This window comes from Adiantum capillus-veneris, chromosome 26, assembly GCF_014529385.1.
Source record: "Adiantum capillus-veneris isolate H3 chromosome 26, ASM1452938v2, whole genome shotgun sequence".
NCBI lineage: Eukaryota > Viridiplantae > Streptophyta > Polypodiopsida > Polypodiales > Pteridaceae > Adiantum > Adiantum capillus-veneris.
In genome coordinates this window covers 2,025,778-2,042,693 of record NC_140956.1, presented here as the reverse complement: position 1 = coordinate 2,042,693, position 16,916 = coordinate 2,025,778, and the positions used below count along the sequence as shown (strand labels likewise).

Genomic DNA, 16,916 nt, shown 5'->3' with positions numbered 1-16,916 from the left:
GAGAGAGAGAGAGAGAGAGAGAGAGAGAGAGAGAGAGAGAGAGAGAGAGATGCAAATTGGCTAGACAATGATAGAGAGAGAGAGAGTATGCCATTTCTCACATATCCTAGTTTACTGCAATGTCAAATTTGTTTGATGAATCTAAAACTTTCAAATTGTAATCTCGGGCTAGGTTTATACGAGCCGACGGTAGAGAGAGGCACAAGTGTGTGCATCTTGCATGGCACACACGGATTGAGAAAAATAATTATAGGTTTTCTCTAGACCCACCGTTGCTTGGCCAACCCCCTCCCTCCCTCCTTCGAAAAACTCGGTTACAAGGCACTTTTCAGTGCAAAATGCGGGCAGCACAAGTCGAACCATGATCTGTGAGTGCTCAACATGTTGCCACTAAAGTGTGGTCGTTGGGTGAGTATCATTCCCACAATTACATTGTTGTTTTGTGCTCCTAGCTTGTGTGAATAGACAGCCGGTAGAGGCAGTCAAGAACCATTGAGCTTTGCCGTCGGGTTTGTTTGAACCGAGCCTCATTGGAAGGTGAAAATACTTTAGATTTTTTTATAAGTCTAGATGTGAAAAAAAATGCCAATTAAAATGGTCTCTTGGAAAGGGTGGGGTCCCAAACCAAGGTAGTGTCAATCTCTTTCTATCTGCACAAACATGCATGGCTAAAGAGAGGAACCGTCTCGAGAAAGTTTGAAACAGTTAGAGCTAAGTCGCGCCTGGGGGGAGTGGCGACACTGGGGTTGGCATATTTCTACTAATACTTGGTCGCACTCCATCGCCAAGGTAAGTGCTAGGATTTTCATATTCCCACTGCAGTGTATTGAAAAGGTAGGGATTAAGAGAAGTTTGCATGGATTTGACACGGGCAGCCATGTTCGCCTTCAACTGCACGTACATCTCCACTTGCAACCTCCTCGTCCCGGTCTGTCTACTCTCTTTAATATCTTCAAGTACTTGGCATTGGGTGTGACCAAGGGGTTCGTGGGAATAGAGTTAATACTCCGCTATTTATTTGGGAACCCTAGTACCCCTCGGTGTACGACCCAGCTCTTAAAAGAAAAAAAACTATCTGTAGCTATCCGCGCCGGCGCGGATGGCTAGAGACATATTTTTTTTTCAACCTAATCTGTCTCTAGCCATCCGCGCCGGCGCGGACAGCTACAGACAGTTTTTTTTTTCATTCATGATCCCTTAGGCTTCTTTGTCTCTCTCTAGCCATCAACGCCTAGAGAGAGAGAGAGAGAGAGAGAGAGAGAGAGAGAGAGAGAGAGAGAGAGAGAGAGAGAGAGAGAGAGAGAGAGAGAGAGAGAGAGAGAGAGAGAGAGAGAGAGAGAGAGAGAGAGAGAGAGAGAGAGAGAGTTTTTCAAGTGGCGAGAGAGTTAGCAACAACCTTTTCTTTGAGCTTCCAAAACACCTTCTACTCTGCGGATGCGCTACTCTCCTGAGTCTGCTCCTCTGGATGACTTCATAGAGCTCTTTCTGCTTGCTATGTCCTTTAGGAGTTGAACAACCGTCCTTCTAGCCTAGTCTTGTTCCTCTTTCTTCGGAACCCTGGGAAGGCGCCAGCCTTGCCATTCTCCCGAGTCCCTCATGATCCTGGCCCCCTTCTAGTCTCAACTTGAAAACCCCATTGGGGGTGCATCCCCGCAAGTGGAGCTTCAGTTTATATCACTCAGGTGCATTTATATCACTCAGGCGCATCTTGATAGTATTCACCTGAGAGAGGGAGTCGAATCAACCGGATATTCCTACAGTGGCTGACTCTCAGTCTTTGCCATTGCTTCTCCTTGTCCAAGCACAATAGTGCTACTGCTGCACTCCTTGGCCAACTCTACCTCTTGGAACTCTAGTTGAGATATGGATATGTCGCCTCTCTGCTGAGCATCACCTCTAAGCCGTTCTAGCAATCGTTGTCTCACAACGTCCCATGCAGCAAGCACATAAGCCCAAGGAATGTCTGCTACTGATGGTTGTCTTGTTAAGGAATCGGATGAAGTATGCCTTGACCTATCGTGAAGTTGTTGCCATTGTGATGCAGCAACTCATCTCTGTGGATGGGAAAGTAAGGACGGACAAGTGTTACCTTGCTGGGTTTATGGATGTTTTGTCCATTGCAAAAACCGGAGGGAACTTTCATTTGCTTTAGGATAGCAAGGGAAGATTCACTTTGCACTCCATCAGCCTTGAAGAGTTTAAGTACAAGCTATGCAAGGTCTGAGCTGCTTGCTTCAGTGAGAAGGGGATTCCCTACATCACTACATTTGATAGGTGCGCCATTGGCTATCTAGATCCCCTTATCAAGGCCAATGACACCATTAAAATTGAAATTGAGATTGGAAAGGTTGTAGAGTTCATCAAGTTTGACATTGGCAACATTGTTATGGTTACCGTGGTCGCAACAAAGACAGAATTGGGATTATCAAGCACCGTGAAAAGCATAAGGGAAGTTTTGAAATTTTGCACGTACAAGATGCTGCCGATCAAGAGTTTTCCACCCAGCTTGGCAATGCGTTTACTATTGGTAAAGGAAGAAAGCCTTGGGTGACACTACCAAGAGGCAAGGATATTAAGTTGTCTATTATTGAAGAAGCCAAGAAGAAAGAAGGAGCTCTAAAGGGAATTGTGGCTTGAGTTTCTTTTTTGAGCAGGCTTCTCTTTTGCAGATTGATGTTCCCTTTTGAGGTATAGTACTAGGGTCTCTTGACACAAAGAGTCTTTTGAATCAGGCTTGGTTATGCTCATTTGAAACTCATTTTTGAGCTCAAGCTAATCTTGAATGCTACAATTTCTTTTACTTTTGGGACATTTTAATATGAGTGTATCCAAGCTTGTTATTACGATTAAGGTTGTGCTTTTGATATCTCAAATGAGGAATTTTGAAGAGGTGTATCTAAGTTTTATATTGTGTTGTTATGGTGAGCAAGAGTCTTTAGAGCTGCTTTTTACTCCAAAGAGAGAGAGAGAGAGAGAGAGAGAGAGAGAGAGAGAGAGAGAGAGAGAGAGAGAGAGAGAGAGAGAGAGAGAGAGAGAGAGAGAGAGAGAGAGAACATCTGTGTGGGAAAGCAGTTAGTATCATAGAGAACAAGAAGTTGATTTTAGCATGCAAGAATCTAAATACAATGACCATAAATGAAGAGAAGTGCATGATGAGGCAGGTCAATGCAGGCGATGGTGATCAGTTGCAGCTTCCGTTGTTACCGAAGATGATGCGGCGATATAGATGCTGAGGCCAGGGTAGGTGGTGAACGATAGATTGGGCAAGGTAAGCTTCACACATAGAGAGTCAGAGCATGGCAGGCCGGCACCAGATTTAGTAGGGACATGCAATGTAGTGCCGGAGGAGGCGGCTACGCTGCGACACCACTCAGTCTGGCCATCGCCACCATTAGCACCAGAAACACTGCAACCATGCGCTCGCCAAAAGCCATCTCTCTCTCTCTCTCCCCCCCCCCCCCCCCCCCCATCATGCTAGCTTGCTCATGTACTACTTTTTTGGCAAATTTGCATTGACGCTTCCTTCTCTTTTTAAGAGAGAGAGAGAGAGAGAGAGAGAGAGAGAGAGAGAGAGAGAGAGAGGAGAGTGAGGGTTTCTGTGTGTGTTGTTGCAACCATCTCAACTCATCATCACTTTTTTCTCTTGTCCGCAAGCTGTGTAAAGTTGCCTCGCTATCACCTCTACCTCTCTCTTCTTGTCCATCCAGGTGCTGTTCGGTATAGGCCGTCCAATGCTCGGCTATATCGTGCAAATTTGTTTCTATAGTATGAGATATTATACGTGCAAGTGCCAACTTTGATCGCTCAACCCTATCCAATCCCAAACGTCTTCTTTACAAAAAAAATTTCTCAAACATATGAAGCCCAAGCGAGAAAAATCCAAGCCAAAGAAGAGTAGAAGCAGCGGCGATTATAGTTAAATAAATAGAGATTGAGCCAGAAGATAATATTTTCAAATATTGTGTTACTTTTTAAAAGTAAAATTTGATCTTTTGGAATTTAGGAGGTAGTCTATCCATTAAAAACTCTTTTTGTTGTAGTACATCAATATATAACAAACAATAAATATTTTGTTGATGATCAAATTTACTAATTGCGTACAAACACTTGCTCAGGTTTTTCTTTGCTCGGAAAAAATCGCTCGGTGCATGGTAAGACTCAACAGAAACCATTCTTAAAGGGGTTCCAGATTGCAAAGCTATGTCATATGCTTTTATAGCTACACTATCTTTTTGAAGACCCTTCAAAATCCTTCTAGCACAACATATTGTTTTCCTTGCATTTTTGTGTATGCATAAATAGGATGTCCCACTATTGTACATACGCATTAGACACTCTTTTTTGCTTCCACCTATGCGCGTTGAGTGGACTACAACAGGCAAAAAATGTTCCATCATGCTACCCTCTCATATTTGCTACCTTTTTAATTCCATATCTATCAATAAATAATCCCTTGAGTACTTTATTAATATTTTCCATGCTAATAAGTACTCCAATAATGCGTGTATCCCAAAGGCACTTTTTTCCCAATGGGTTTTTTTCCTTTGGTCATCCACGTATTAGACCCTAATTTAGATCCTCATCATTTTACTTCTCTTGTACATACTTTTCATAAATAAATAGCAGCCTCATCATTATGCTATCACAATGGACAAATGCAACATCATCACTCACGACCGACATATTTTGACCAATGAAAATGTTGGAACAAATTGAACCTCATCAACAAATTCAAAGACAAATGCAGACGATCAGCCCATCAACAACCAATCAAAACCTTCCACAGCCTCCACAGACACTTTTCAACAGTACCACACGACGGGCACTAAAATCGAAAGCGGGGAATGTTAACTGAGTCAACGTTAGTTAACAGAAGCTGCTAAAGACCGAAGACCGAAGATGTACAAATGCACATCAAGGATGAATACAAAGAAGCAATGAAGATTGGAGTTACATACTTTTCACATTTTTCCAAAATGGCCATGTATTGTAATTTCCTGAATTACTGAGCCATTCTAATAATTGTAACGTGTTACGAGCTCAATAAGAGTTCCAAGGTGTAAAGCATAGGTCAGTTAGTGTACCTAGGTTGCAGATTCAATAAGTGTGGAGCCTTAAAGGTCTTGGGCGCCGGACATTACACATTTAAGACCTTGGCTAAGGTATAAAAGCCAACTTTGTAAAGATTTTATTAAGATTTTGGATAAGAAATACACAGCATGAGCTAATGGTTCTCACTCCTCTCCTTCTCGCGCTTCCTACTCCCTCCCCGGTTGTCACATTGCAGTCGCGTTTGTTGAATTACAACCGCAGGTAAGAGCTCTACGCATTGACGTAAACACATCACGGTCTTTCTTAGCTTTTGGCATCGCCGACCCGCGGCCTAATTTCATTGTAGCTTGGAATTTATACTTTCAAATCAAAAACTAACCATAGGTGGGGCATTGGGGCATCATTTCTAAGCATTTAGATGCATTCTGGGTTGAAAACGACTAGGTCAAAAATCCACTGCTGTTAATAATCGCGATTTTGGAACTTGACCTAAAGTGGACTTTGGGACCATAAGCATGTTTGCTTAGGTCTTATAAACATGTCCTAGAAGTTTCATTAAGTTTGGATGTCATTTGATGTTGTAACGAATGTGATTTGTTTGACGATGAGCAATTGGCTTTTGGTGATTTCAGTCACTTGAGTGTAGCTTGAGTTAGATGCGAGTTGTTAGTTGTTTTCCGAGAGATTGAAAACCTCTTGTAGCCTCTATGCACTAGTCGAGTCAGATTCGTCCCATGGATTGACAATTTAATCGTGGTTCTCGCTAATACTACAATAAGATAGGATGGTGAGGTTAGACATGCGTCCCACACAATTGGACAGAGTCTTAGCTTTGAGCTACCATGAGAAAGTGTCAAAGAAGGCTCATCTAAAATCCAATGAATGGAGGATAAGAAAATTGAAAAGGATGATTTGGTGTTGCGATACAATAGTAAGTTGGACAATACCTTTTAGAAAAAAATTCAAATCAAGTGGGAAGGTCCTTTTATTGTTGTGAACAAATTTGATAATGGCACATATCAGTTGGCCGATTTGAGTGGTTCACAATATAAATATCATGTTAATGGAAATAATTGGCACATTTGATGACAATCGTGAAAGATGAGATGTTATCAATAGAGAAAGACAGTGTGGAGACATTTGAGAATGTAAATGAGGTTTCTGGGAATGAGCTGCAACATTTGTTCACCTTAAGAACCTCTGTTTGTCATGAATGATCAAGCAGGCAAGGGGGGGTTGTCAAGCTATGTTAGAAATTTATTGGATGAACATAAAGCCACTAAGGCATGCCAAAAAGCTTGCCCGATAGCCTCATGTATATATGTGTACATAGCCCTGCAAATTTTGGAAGTGGCCATATAAAAATCCATGTACAAAGGTGTGATTTGGCCAAGCTTGAAAGATGATGTTTTGGGTTGTTCAAGTCCCCAGAACATGGTTTATAATAAATATTTTTAGGTGTGCTTTATAGCTCGTGAATCGGACTTGTACATCATGAGTTATGAGCATCCAAAGCGGGCGATCTCAACTTAGAAGGTGATTGCGGGTGCATGCGACAAGGGCAATTGGACCAACATGGGGGTCTAAGATAATAAATGCTGAAGTTTTACATTTTTTGAGATAGCCAAGGTGATGGGCTTCAAGCCGTGGGTTTCGGTGCGTCATTCGGTTACCGGAGTAGGAAGTTATGCCTCAGGGAAAATTGTCCGAGAAGTCCTCTTATGCTTTGAGAGAAAGCTGGAATATTTTGGGCTTGGGAGGAATGAGGAGGAGGTTTCCATGTGACGGGGGGATTATCCCTCATGAGAAGAGGAAAAGGGAACGTGGGGGGTATATAGGGCACATTGGGTGCCCATTATAGGGTATCAAAGGTGAGAGGAGCTCTCTCAAGGCTTGGCTATGGGGGCTCGTGGGCTCATGGAGAGAGAGATGGCGCATTTTTCAGTTGACACCAGCTTGGACACCTTTTTGGGTCCCTGGCCACTTGCCCCCACCCCATTCCTTGGTCAAAGGGTCACCGACATCTCATTTTTCACCCAAAAAAGGCCAAAATTGAACCAATTAAAAGGTGCCTTGAGAGAGAGCCTTGTCGGCTAAGAAGAGAGGGAAAAATCTTGGGGATAAAAGATAAGAAATCCCCCATTTTAATTGTTGCAACACCTGTACAACTTCCAGAGAGCATTTTTTAGCAATAAAGAGTGCACCCCCGACTTTGAGCAGCCATAACTCTTTCATCCTTCATTTGTTTTTTGTCTATGGATACTCTGCAGCGCACATCTCTACGAGAGGAGCTTTGTCATGATGTCCCTTGTTTCTCCTAATTTTGAGCGTGTTCCATGCTTAAAGGGTTTTTCACAAATCTCTACAGGTGTTTTTGATCATGCAATAGTTCTTCCTTCTGGCGGTGTGGCTCATACAAGGCTATAGAGGCATTCATTTTCCTTCTTGATTTCACGCTAACAACATTAGTGAGCCTAATCTTCAAATTTAAGTGCTTAAATCACTATTCTAGTCATTTTGATCATAGAATAATATTCCTAGACCATAGGGCGACCTTTCTAGGCTGATCTATTGCAATTTTTAGGACCTTTTTCATGATGGATTGTGATTTTGGTACCTTGTTGGATTATGACCAGACTTGGTATAATAGTGCCCCTAGGTGTCCTAAACCTCCTCCTAAAGTTTTGTTGCATTTCAAGTCTGTTCAAGTGCCAAAATGGCATGATGACCTACAACTGTTGAGAAAAAACATAGGCACATTTCCCTGATCATTGAGTGTTGGTTTGGTTGTTGAGTTGGTGTGTTTGCTTGTTAAGGTTCACATCTTGAGATTGACAACGTCAAAGAGTCTCCATGCCCCATGAGTCTATGTGCCCCATCCGAGTCACATCCTGGAGTATTGACATTATGCTGATGCCAGATAGCTATGCTACAGACGTCCATCACGACGACCCGCTAACATTGGCGTTGTTGTTGGGGATATGATCCTTAGATGGTGAGTGACCTAGTGTGTATTTAGAGCATTCTTTTTCAAATATCGATTCCATTTACACCTTAGCAGTGAGTAAACTAGACACGGGGTTTAGTGTTTGATACAGTCTAGAAGTTGACGAGGACTTCCTAGATCTATTCTTGAGAGGTAAAGAGGAATTGGTTGATAGGGAAAAAATAACAAAAACAGGCAGTGTAGACACAAAATTTAGGAATTTTCAACTTTTTGGAATCCAAATCATAAAAGGGGTGAGATTTGGCTTCTACAGAGAATTAGAGAGCTAGCAAACAAAATTCATGAAAAAATGTTGTCAAACATGGATCGCAATCTATGTACCTTTTTCATTCGGGGCGAATATTTCACAAGTACATCCCTTGAACAATTTTGCTAAAAGGGACCATAGCAAAAGATTGAAAAAATTTGGTCAAAATGGCCAAATACAGAAACTAGTCAAAAATCGTAGGGCAGACATAATAATTTACTTTTGACTGGAAAAAGGTTGTCCAAATTCAAAAAAGAAGTGGTAGAGTAGACTACTAAAACTGCCAGTAATGAGCATGCCAAATTTGGTGTTCAGATCTGATGGAACATGGATCGCAATCCATGTATCTCATCAAAAATTCTGGTTGATATTTGAGCAGTAAGTAGCTGAGACATAGACAAACACTTTTCTCAAAACAACCAAATGCAAAAATATTGTAAAAAGTGTTCAAAAGAGTCAAAAATAGAAAATTGTCAAAAATGTTATAGAAGACTGTAGAAATCAGTTTTGGTTGGTCAAAACTGATCCAAATCCAAAAATTCTTTGTGGAGCAAGCTACAAACATCACAAGCTATCAGCACACCAAAATTTAGATCCACATGTGGTGGAACATGGATCGTGATCCATGTACCCTTGAGGGATTTATGGACAGAAACTTTTCTAGCATGTAGCAGAGACCATTGTGAACAAAATTCCCCAAAGAATTTTTGTCAAAAAGTTCAAAAAGTGGGTGAAAAGAGCCAAAAGCAGTTCAAGGTGAAAACCCTAAAACAAACCTAGGGATTGACTTTTGTCTGACCTAAACAAGTCCAAATCATACAAAAACCATATGGCAGGGATCACTGGACCAAGGGGAGGACCAAGGGGAAGCTATGTGCCAAGTTTCACTGCAATCTAACACATAGGTACATGGATCACGATCCTTGTTCCTCTATCACAAACTGATACCAAACTTGCACCATAGCTAGAGGACATCACAAAGAGTCTAGTGTTCTTTTGAAAAAAAAATTGGATATATAAAAACCAAACCAAAAGCCCAAAACTACCAAGTACACTGAGCAAGTGTCAGAATTGACCTCACTTTCAATCGAAAGGTCCAGCATAAAAAAATTTGATACCATAGGACCTCCTAATCATGCTAAATTTGATGGTACCAAAAAAAGGTAACTTGGGATCCAAACATGGATCCCGTTCCATGTACCCATAGTGACAGCTTGACCTTAAACTTTCAAATTCATGATTGAAAATGGCAGTGCATACCTTGTACTGGACATTTGACTTGTCAAAAAAATTACAAATCCAAGAAGATTTGAGATTTAGCTTGTGGATATAGAATGCAACAAGCTGCCAAGAGATCAAGTCCAGATGTGGTTGAACATGGATCGCGATCCACGTACCTCAACCTCAAAATTTGATGAGAATCGGTACAGAGCCTGCATATTGACCTTGTCTACATACTTTCAAAATTTGGGAAAATTTGGAGAAATTTTTTTGACAAGGGAACATGGATCACGATCCATGTACCTCAACATTGTGGGGGTTTTTGACTTGATGATCTTAAAGACATACTTGAGTGCATCTCAAGTCTCAAGTTAGAGCTAAAAATACCTTCAAGAGGCCAAGATACAAGCCAAATCTCATAGGTTCTAGTCCTAAAATTGTTTGAGTATTGTTTCAAGTGTAGTTCACCAAAATTGATCTAGCTTTTGATAGACAACTCCAAATTGAGTCAGGTATAGCCAAGAATAAAGCTTGTGCACAATAGGCAATAGGTTTTGTCTCTAAAGCTGAATTTTTTCAGGTTTCCTAAATCCAAACTTTAGGGTACCCCAAGACTAGTTTTAGAGAGTGAAAGAGTCACAAGTTCCTGAATTTGAGAGACCTAATCAAGGGCAAAAAGGGATAAGTTTCACTAGGCCAAAGTAAACTTGTCAAGTACTATCTTTAGAATCTTGAGTGAACCTTAATCATGACAAATCATCCACCACCATGGTTTTCTACTCCACTCAACGACATGAAAAATGCAAGAAACTTTGCAATGCCTTCAACGATGGGATTGGGAGAATACCTAGAGAAGAGACTTCCTTTGATCAACAAACCAAATTTGAGATTCATTTGAACCAACAAATCCATGAGAGTTCTAACAGATTATGCTCATGAGGGCTTGTATAGGTTCACAAATGGAGATCCATATATCTTCTACAAGTGTGGAGAACCCAATGCTAGAGAGTTGAATACCCATAAGAACCTCTATGCATTCACGTATATACATGCCCACATAGTGTAAGTTTTGATAGTAGATAAGTATAAGCATGAGTACATACTTGTTGATCCAATTGACTTGGAACAATATACGTACAAGGGTACTCCAATCTCTACTTACTTTCAGCCAAGAACTATGTCAGAGCACATATCAAAGAGGATTCTATCGGGATTTTCTTCCAAGACAAGAGAAGAGAAGGAGAGACATCTTTCCAAAAGACCACAACTTGGTTAGATTAGTGACTGCACCAAAGCAATTAAGACCATATCAAGTGGATCCATGTGTTAAGACAAAGTATAATGGGTTAGGGGATCTAGATGCTCATGCCCTACTCTTTGAACAAGTTTTGAGAGCTGAAAAGATTGCAAATTTCCATACTCAATATGTGGGATACGGGTTGACATTAGAAGAAACGGCTTTGACGTTATCCAAAGAGCACATCCAAGCCAAAGATCCACTTTGGATACATGAGACACAAGTTGAACCTTAGAAACAAAAGGTGAGTCAATCACTGCTAAAGGCTATTTCCAAGGAGACATTAATGTTTGGCCAAAAAGCCTAAAGTAGCATCTTGGATATACCCACCTCAACCAACAAGTTCTACAAAGAACAAGATGCACTATCAATAGAAAATAAACAACTCTAGCAGGAGAAAGAACAACCACAATACGCAAAAGACAAGATCAAAGAAACAAGCAATGCGACAAGTATGGGTGTCGAAGCCAGCTTCCAATGAAGCTACCCAATATAGACAGATGCAACAGTAGATGATTCCAATCAAGATACTTAAAGCACAACGATTATATAAAGGTAACACTCAAATATGGTTATTGTGGGACGCATGTCTAACCTCACCAACCTATCTTATAGTAGTATTAGCAAGAACCATGATTAAATTGTCAATCCATGGGATGAAGCTGACTAGACTAGTGCATAGAAGCTACAAGAGGTTGTCAATCTCTCAAAAAAAAACTAACAACTCGCATCTAACTCAAGCTACACTCAAGTGACTAAAATCATCAAAAGCCAATCGCTCATCGGTAAACAAATCACATCCGTTATAGCATCAAATGACATCCAAATGTAACGAAACTTCTAGAACAAGTTTATAAGACCTAGGCACACATGCTTATGGTCTCAAAACCCACTTTAATTCAAGTTCCAAAATTGCAATTATTAACAACAGTGGATTTTTGACCTAGTCATTTTCGACCCAGAATGCATCTAAATGCTTAGCAATGATGCCCAATTTTTAATTTGAAAGTGTAAGTTTCTAGTTATGTTGAAATTAGGCCACAAGTCGACGACTCCAAAAGCTACGAATTACTGTGAACTTCTTACTTCAATGCGTAGAGCTCTTACCTGCGGTTGCAATGCAACAAACGCAAGTGCAATGTGACAATCTAGGAGGGAGTAGGAAGCGCGAGAAGGAGAGGAGTGAGCGCGGTTAGCTCACACTTTGTATTTCATTATCCAAAACTTTTAAAATACTTACAAAAATTGGCTTTTATACCTTAGCCAAGGTTTTTGGTGGTTAAAACTAATAATCTGGGAGTTCTACCAAAGATGGGTAATGATAGGTTGATACAATCTGGAAGCTTGTAGCCCCGACTCATTAATTACAGAGTTTATCTGAAAAAATAGGAGTTATAATATTCACGATTTATCAAAATAATAAGTGTTTTACAATGAGAACTTTGAAAAATGGTATCCATGTTAGCTTGCTGCTAACATTCCCCCCCTCCTCGCCTGTGTCGTCCCTTGACACAGCTCTATGGGCTGAAGTAGTCTTCGGACTGGCGGTTGGCGAGGCGGTCTTTAAGCGCGTTTAGTGCCTTTTGGTATCTGATTTTCCTTTCTTTATCTGGCACTTGCAAAAACTGCATAGTTACTCTGTTTTTCAACTCCATTGCTGAGTAGCCTACAAACCTTGATATGAGGTTGCTAATCACTGGCGCAAATATCTTCATTTGCCAAGTGAAGAATCCCATGTAGAACGCTTTCTCGAACGCTAGCATATTGTGTGAAGGTAGAAACATGCATCTGGCGTAGAAGCCAGAGGACTTCTTCGGAAGGTTGGCCACTGAGATCATAGTGCAAACCTTTATTACCCTCGAGGAATGACATTGAAGGGGCACCTGCTTGCTCTGGCTCATTGAACGCCTTGATGCATGTGAGCAGCATTCAATAGATCTTATATAGCATAGCACATGAAAAATCAGGTATACTTTTAAAGAATGACATGGTGCCTTTTAGGGTTTTCACCATGTATTCTTCAATCACTAGTCCCTTTTCTAGAACACGCAATCTAGGGTAATTTAGCCAAGTTGGGCGCTTCTTGAGTAGTGCCTCATGTGATATCCGGATCCTTACTCTTGGTACAGGAAAGAAAGTTGGATCTTTTTGCAAGGCTGTAGGTGCTCTCGTGAACAAAATCAAGCATCTTGGGTTTCTGTTCATCCAGCTCAACCTCCACTTCGGGTGGTCTTTATCTGCGCCCTCGACTTGCATGTCTGTGTAAAGCCTTTCTTTTACCTGTAGTAACTCATCTTTTATTAGAGGGTAAGGCAGGGATTGTTGGTGCCATTGTGCATTGATTTGATTGGGAGTGAATCGTGTAACATTGATGGAGTGAAAAACTCTCAACTCCCAGTCCATCGCTGCCTTCCACTGCTCATCTACCTCTTGTGTAATATTTTCTTTCAGTGCATCTTCTTCCGCCTTTGAGAGCTGGACCATGGGCACTATGTCTTCTTCTATAATGGTTACCTGAAAATCTTCCTCCCCACTCATCTCTATTGTGGACTGTGTCTCTAGTTCAGCAAATGATACTGAGGGTATTTCTATTTGAGGCTGCTCCGAAGTGCCTGCCTCTTCTTGCATTTCCGACTTTCCCTCTCTTAGTAGTTGGTTGACTCTTTTGAGTTCAGCTATCTCCTTCAGCAATTCATCTTCTCTTTGGACCCGCATCAAGGCCATGTCTCTGCGCTGAGATTTCTCCAGCTTTAGTTCAAGCTCGAGGTCCTTGTTCTTTCTCTCCAATGCTTTGTAGACCTCGTCTGTTCCTTTGATCAAGGCTACGACTGGATTCTCTCGTATTTGCAGCAAGAAAATTTCATGATTATTTATTCTTTGTTCTGAGTATTGTAGAGAAGCGTTTGTGACATCCAACTGCACTTGAATCTTCTGAGCTGACAGGGTTGTCATTAGAAGTTCTCTTGTAACTTGTGTCAGTTGTTTATCTTTTGCTTTGCAAGCATCTAAAAACTTTGTAAGTAGGTCACCTAACTCCTCCATCTCCTTTTTGTTGTTTATCTCTTGCTATAGCTCATGTTGTTCAGCTTCAGCTTTCATTTCTTGCACTTGCTTTTGTAGATTGGTGATAACATTTAATTTGTCTTCTAAATCTCCTTGGAGAGCGTCAATCACCATCTCTAGTTCTTTAGCGTTTGTGATGTGGCTAAGTGTTGCTGATCTGAGTCTTTCCGTCATATCCTGCATTTGCCTTGAATATTTGTTGACTGTAGGATTACCTCATCATTTGATTGCTAGTCTTCATTTCTTGCTAGCTGCCTAGATGTCTCGGCAGTCTCTTGTGTCTCTCTTCACTGTGTCGTGGCGGCTGGTTGTTCTTGCCCTTGAGGCTCTCGCTGGCCTTCTTCTTCTTTGTCATGCTAAGGCTTTGTGGATGCCTCGGCCTTTTCTTGTTGTGTTGAGGTAGAAGGTGTTGAGTTGGACTTTGTTGTGTCCTCTTATGTAGTACTTGTTTCCTTTTATGGCTCAAGTTCTTTCTCTTTTTGTTGCTCTTGTGTAGCAGTAGCCTCTTGTGCAAATTCTTCTGTTTCTTTTGATTTAGATTATGTCTCTTTGGTGGGCTCAACTTCTGTGGATTTTGTTACTGGTGATGGTGATGGGCTTGGAATAGGGTTATCCTACTATTCTGTAGGCAGTGAAGTGGGTCAGGGAGGCTCGTGACCTTGGTCGTGTTGTACCTCTTCTCTTGCCGTTTCCTTGGCTTGTCTCTGGTCCTCCGCCTCTTTTGCTTTCCTTGCCTCTTCTTGGGCTTCTTTTAGCTTCATGGTTTCTACTTCTTGATACATTTTTTCCAAGGATTCTATTGGATCTTCAAATTTCTTCCTAGTATGATGCTTTGTCCTTGGTCCCTTAAGTCCACTAGGCACCCATTTTTCCGGGTCCTTTGCTTGTGCTTGCCGTCTGCGTTGGTATGCATGTTTCTCTCTTTCAAACCGGGCTTGCTTTTGCACGGACTCTTCTTGGTGTGCGGCCATGGCTTTTCTCTTCATTTCCTCTCTTCGTGCTCTCTTTTCCTCATTATCTGAGCTTTCACTACTGTGTCTTTCTGATGAGCTTTCAGTCGAATCTCATCAGATTTGTAGGATCTCTTGGCTGATCTTGTAGCTCGAGGAGATGGTTGAGCTTATAGTATCGAAGTGTTTTGGTCTGGGGCAGGTGATAGGTTGTCGGCCATGCCAATGGCATGGTATGAAATCCTTGTCAATACCTCTGGTGCACCTAGGTAAGTAATCTTTCTTTCTTTCTTTGTGCCTTTCAGAGTGGTCAAGACATATTGTGTGTGGTCCACTGGTTGCCTGGTTGTTGACTTGAGTACTTGCGTGAAAGTGGTGGCAACCGCATGATTTGGTGTGGTATACCTTGGTGGCCTTTTAGCCAAGAAGTGGAAGTCTTAGTATTATAACCTGGCTGGCTATTCCACCTGCTTGTGAATTAGGTCTACAAAGGTGGCTGCGGTAGTTTCTTTGGTGAAAGTACCTGCCATTTTCGTGCCCCTTGCCCTCATCGTCATTCCTTCTGTGGGCAGTCTGAGTGCTTTGATTACTACTTCAACTTTATTCCCATGAGGGTTAGAAATATGGCAGTTCCATCTTCTTTGATTGTGGATAAAAGCTCGTAAGCTTTTTGGAAATCCACACTGCATGGCTCCTGTTCATAGAAATCTCTGAGTCCTAGCCTACGGTTGGCTTCTTTGGTCTCAAGGTTTGCGGAGACATCATACACTTCTTTTGGTAGGAGTTGTAACTCTACCTAATGTCCCTCCTCAATCTTGAATCTGTCGGTGAACACTGTGGTGTGATGCTCTTGTAGCTATTCTTTTGAAAGATAGGCTGCCTTGGCAGCTTTGATTGAATCTGGATCCAGTTGGTATGCGGGCAGCTCTTGCAACTTTTCTTTCTGGTTGAGCTTCTTCTTGGCCCTCTCTGCTGCTTGCATGGCTCTTGTTCAGTGAATAGAGTGTCAAAGGTAGCAAATTTGTTCGATTTTTCTCTGAAATGTCCTTGAGTCTGAAATGCTGACAATTTTGGTCCAATTTGCTTTAAATCAATTTTTGAACAAGCATAGATGCATAAAAACATGCAAGAAACAAAATTGTAAAGTCCAAACAAAATTTTTCAACCAAAGTAAAGAATCGCGATTATTTACAATTGATTTGCAAACTTGGCATCACAGGCTTGAAGTATATACCAAATACATACTCTGAGTGAAATATGGGCTCATTTGGATGCATAGGGTGAAAATGGTACCAGATTTGTCTTTAGGTCTTTGAAACAGTAGATATAATGGAAATTTGAGATTTTGAGCTATAAATTGATTCAAACTTGGCTAGTGGGCTTAACACATCATGTACTTTGTATGTATGATGGAAAAATATCAAAATTCCTCCATTTTGGCTAGAAAGTAAATAATCGCGATTATTAACATTTTTACCAAAATCAACATTTTTTGGTACAAATTGGTTCTAGGCATTGTATAGACCCTGTGTATGTGATATGAGGTGATTTGGATCAAAAAATGTGGTCCATAACCTAAAAATTGGCTTGCAAAGACTTCTTTGCGTTTTTTGGCAATTTTCCAAGTTATAGGTGCTCATTTTGGCTCATACTTGAGTTTTGGCATGTAATAGGTGTGTACACATGATAGGTGAGGTGATGATACAACTTCCAAGCAAAATAGTACAAAAGTAAATAATTGCAATTATTTACAACAATAACATTTTTTTGCAAAACTTAAAATTTTTGACCTAAGCACATTCTATACACCTAAAACAAGTCCTAAATTGAATTTGGTCAAGTTTGGTCTTGCCAACATCACTTTGTGATTCGTTGACTCTGAAATTTCTGATTTCTGTGACTATACTGCTTGTTGGGTTGGTCAGTCAATTTTGAGGCTTTGGACTTGTCCGCAACATAGTCGTGAAGCAGCTCATCCAATTATGGCTCATTTGGAGTCAATTTGACCCCGTTGGTCGAATTTGACGCTTTGTAGCCTTCGAGCCGTTTTCTGCTTTTTGAGGGATTTTGTATATGAAC

At 41.0% G+C, this 16,916-nt stretch overlaps 1 pseudogene; it reads left to right on the top strand.

Annotated features, from left to right (window-relative positions):
* The first annotated feature begins 1,972 nt into the window (after nucleotides 1-1,972).
* On the top strand, nucleotides 1,973-15,449 carry LOC147422885 (uncharacterized; annotated as a pseudogene).
* Nucleotides 15,450-16,916: the final 1,467 nt, after the last annotated feature.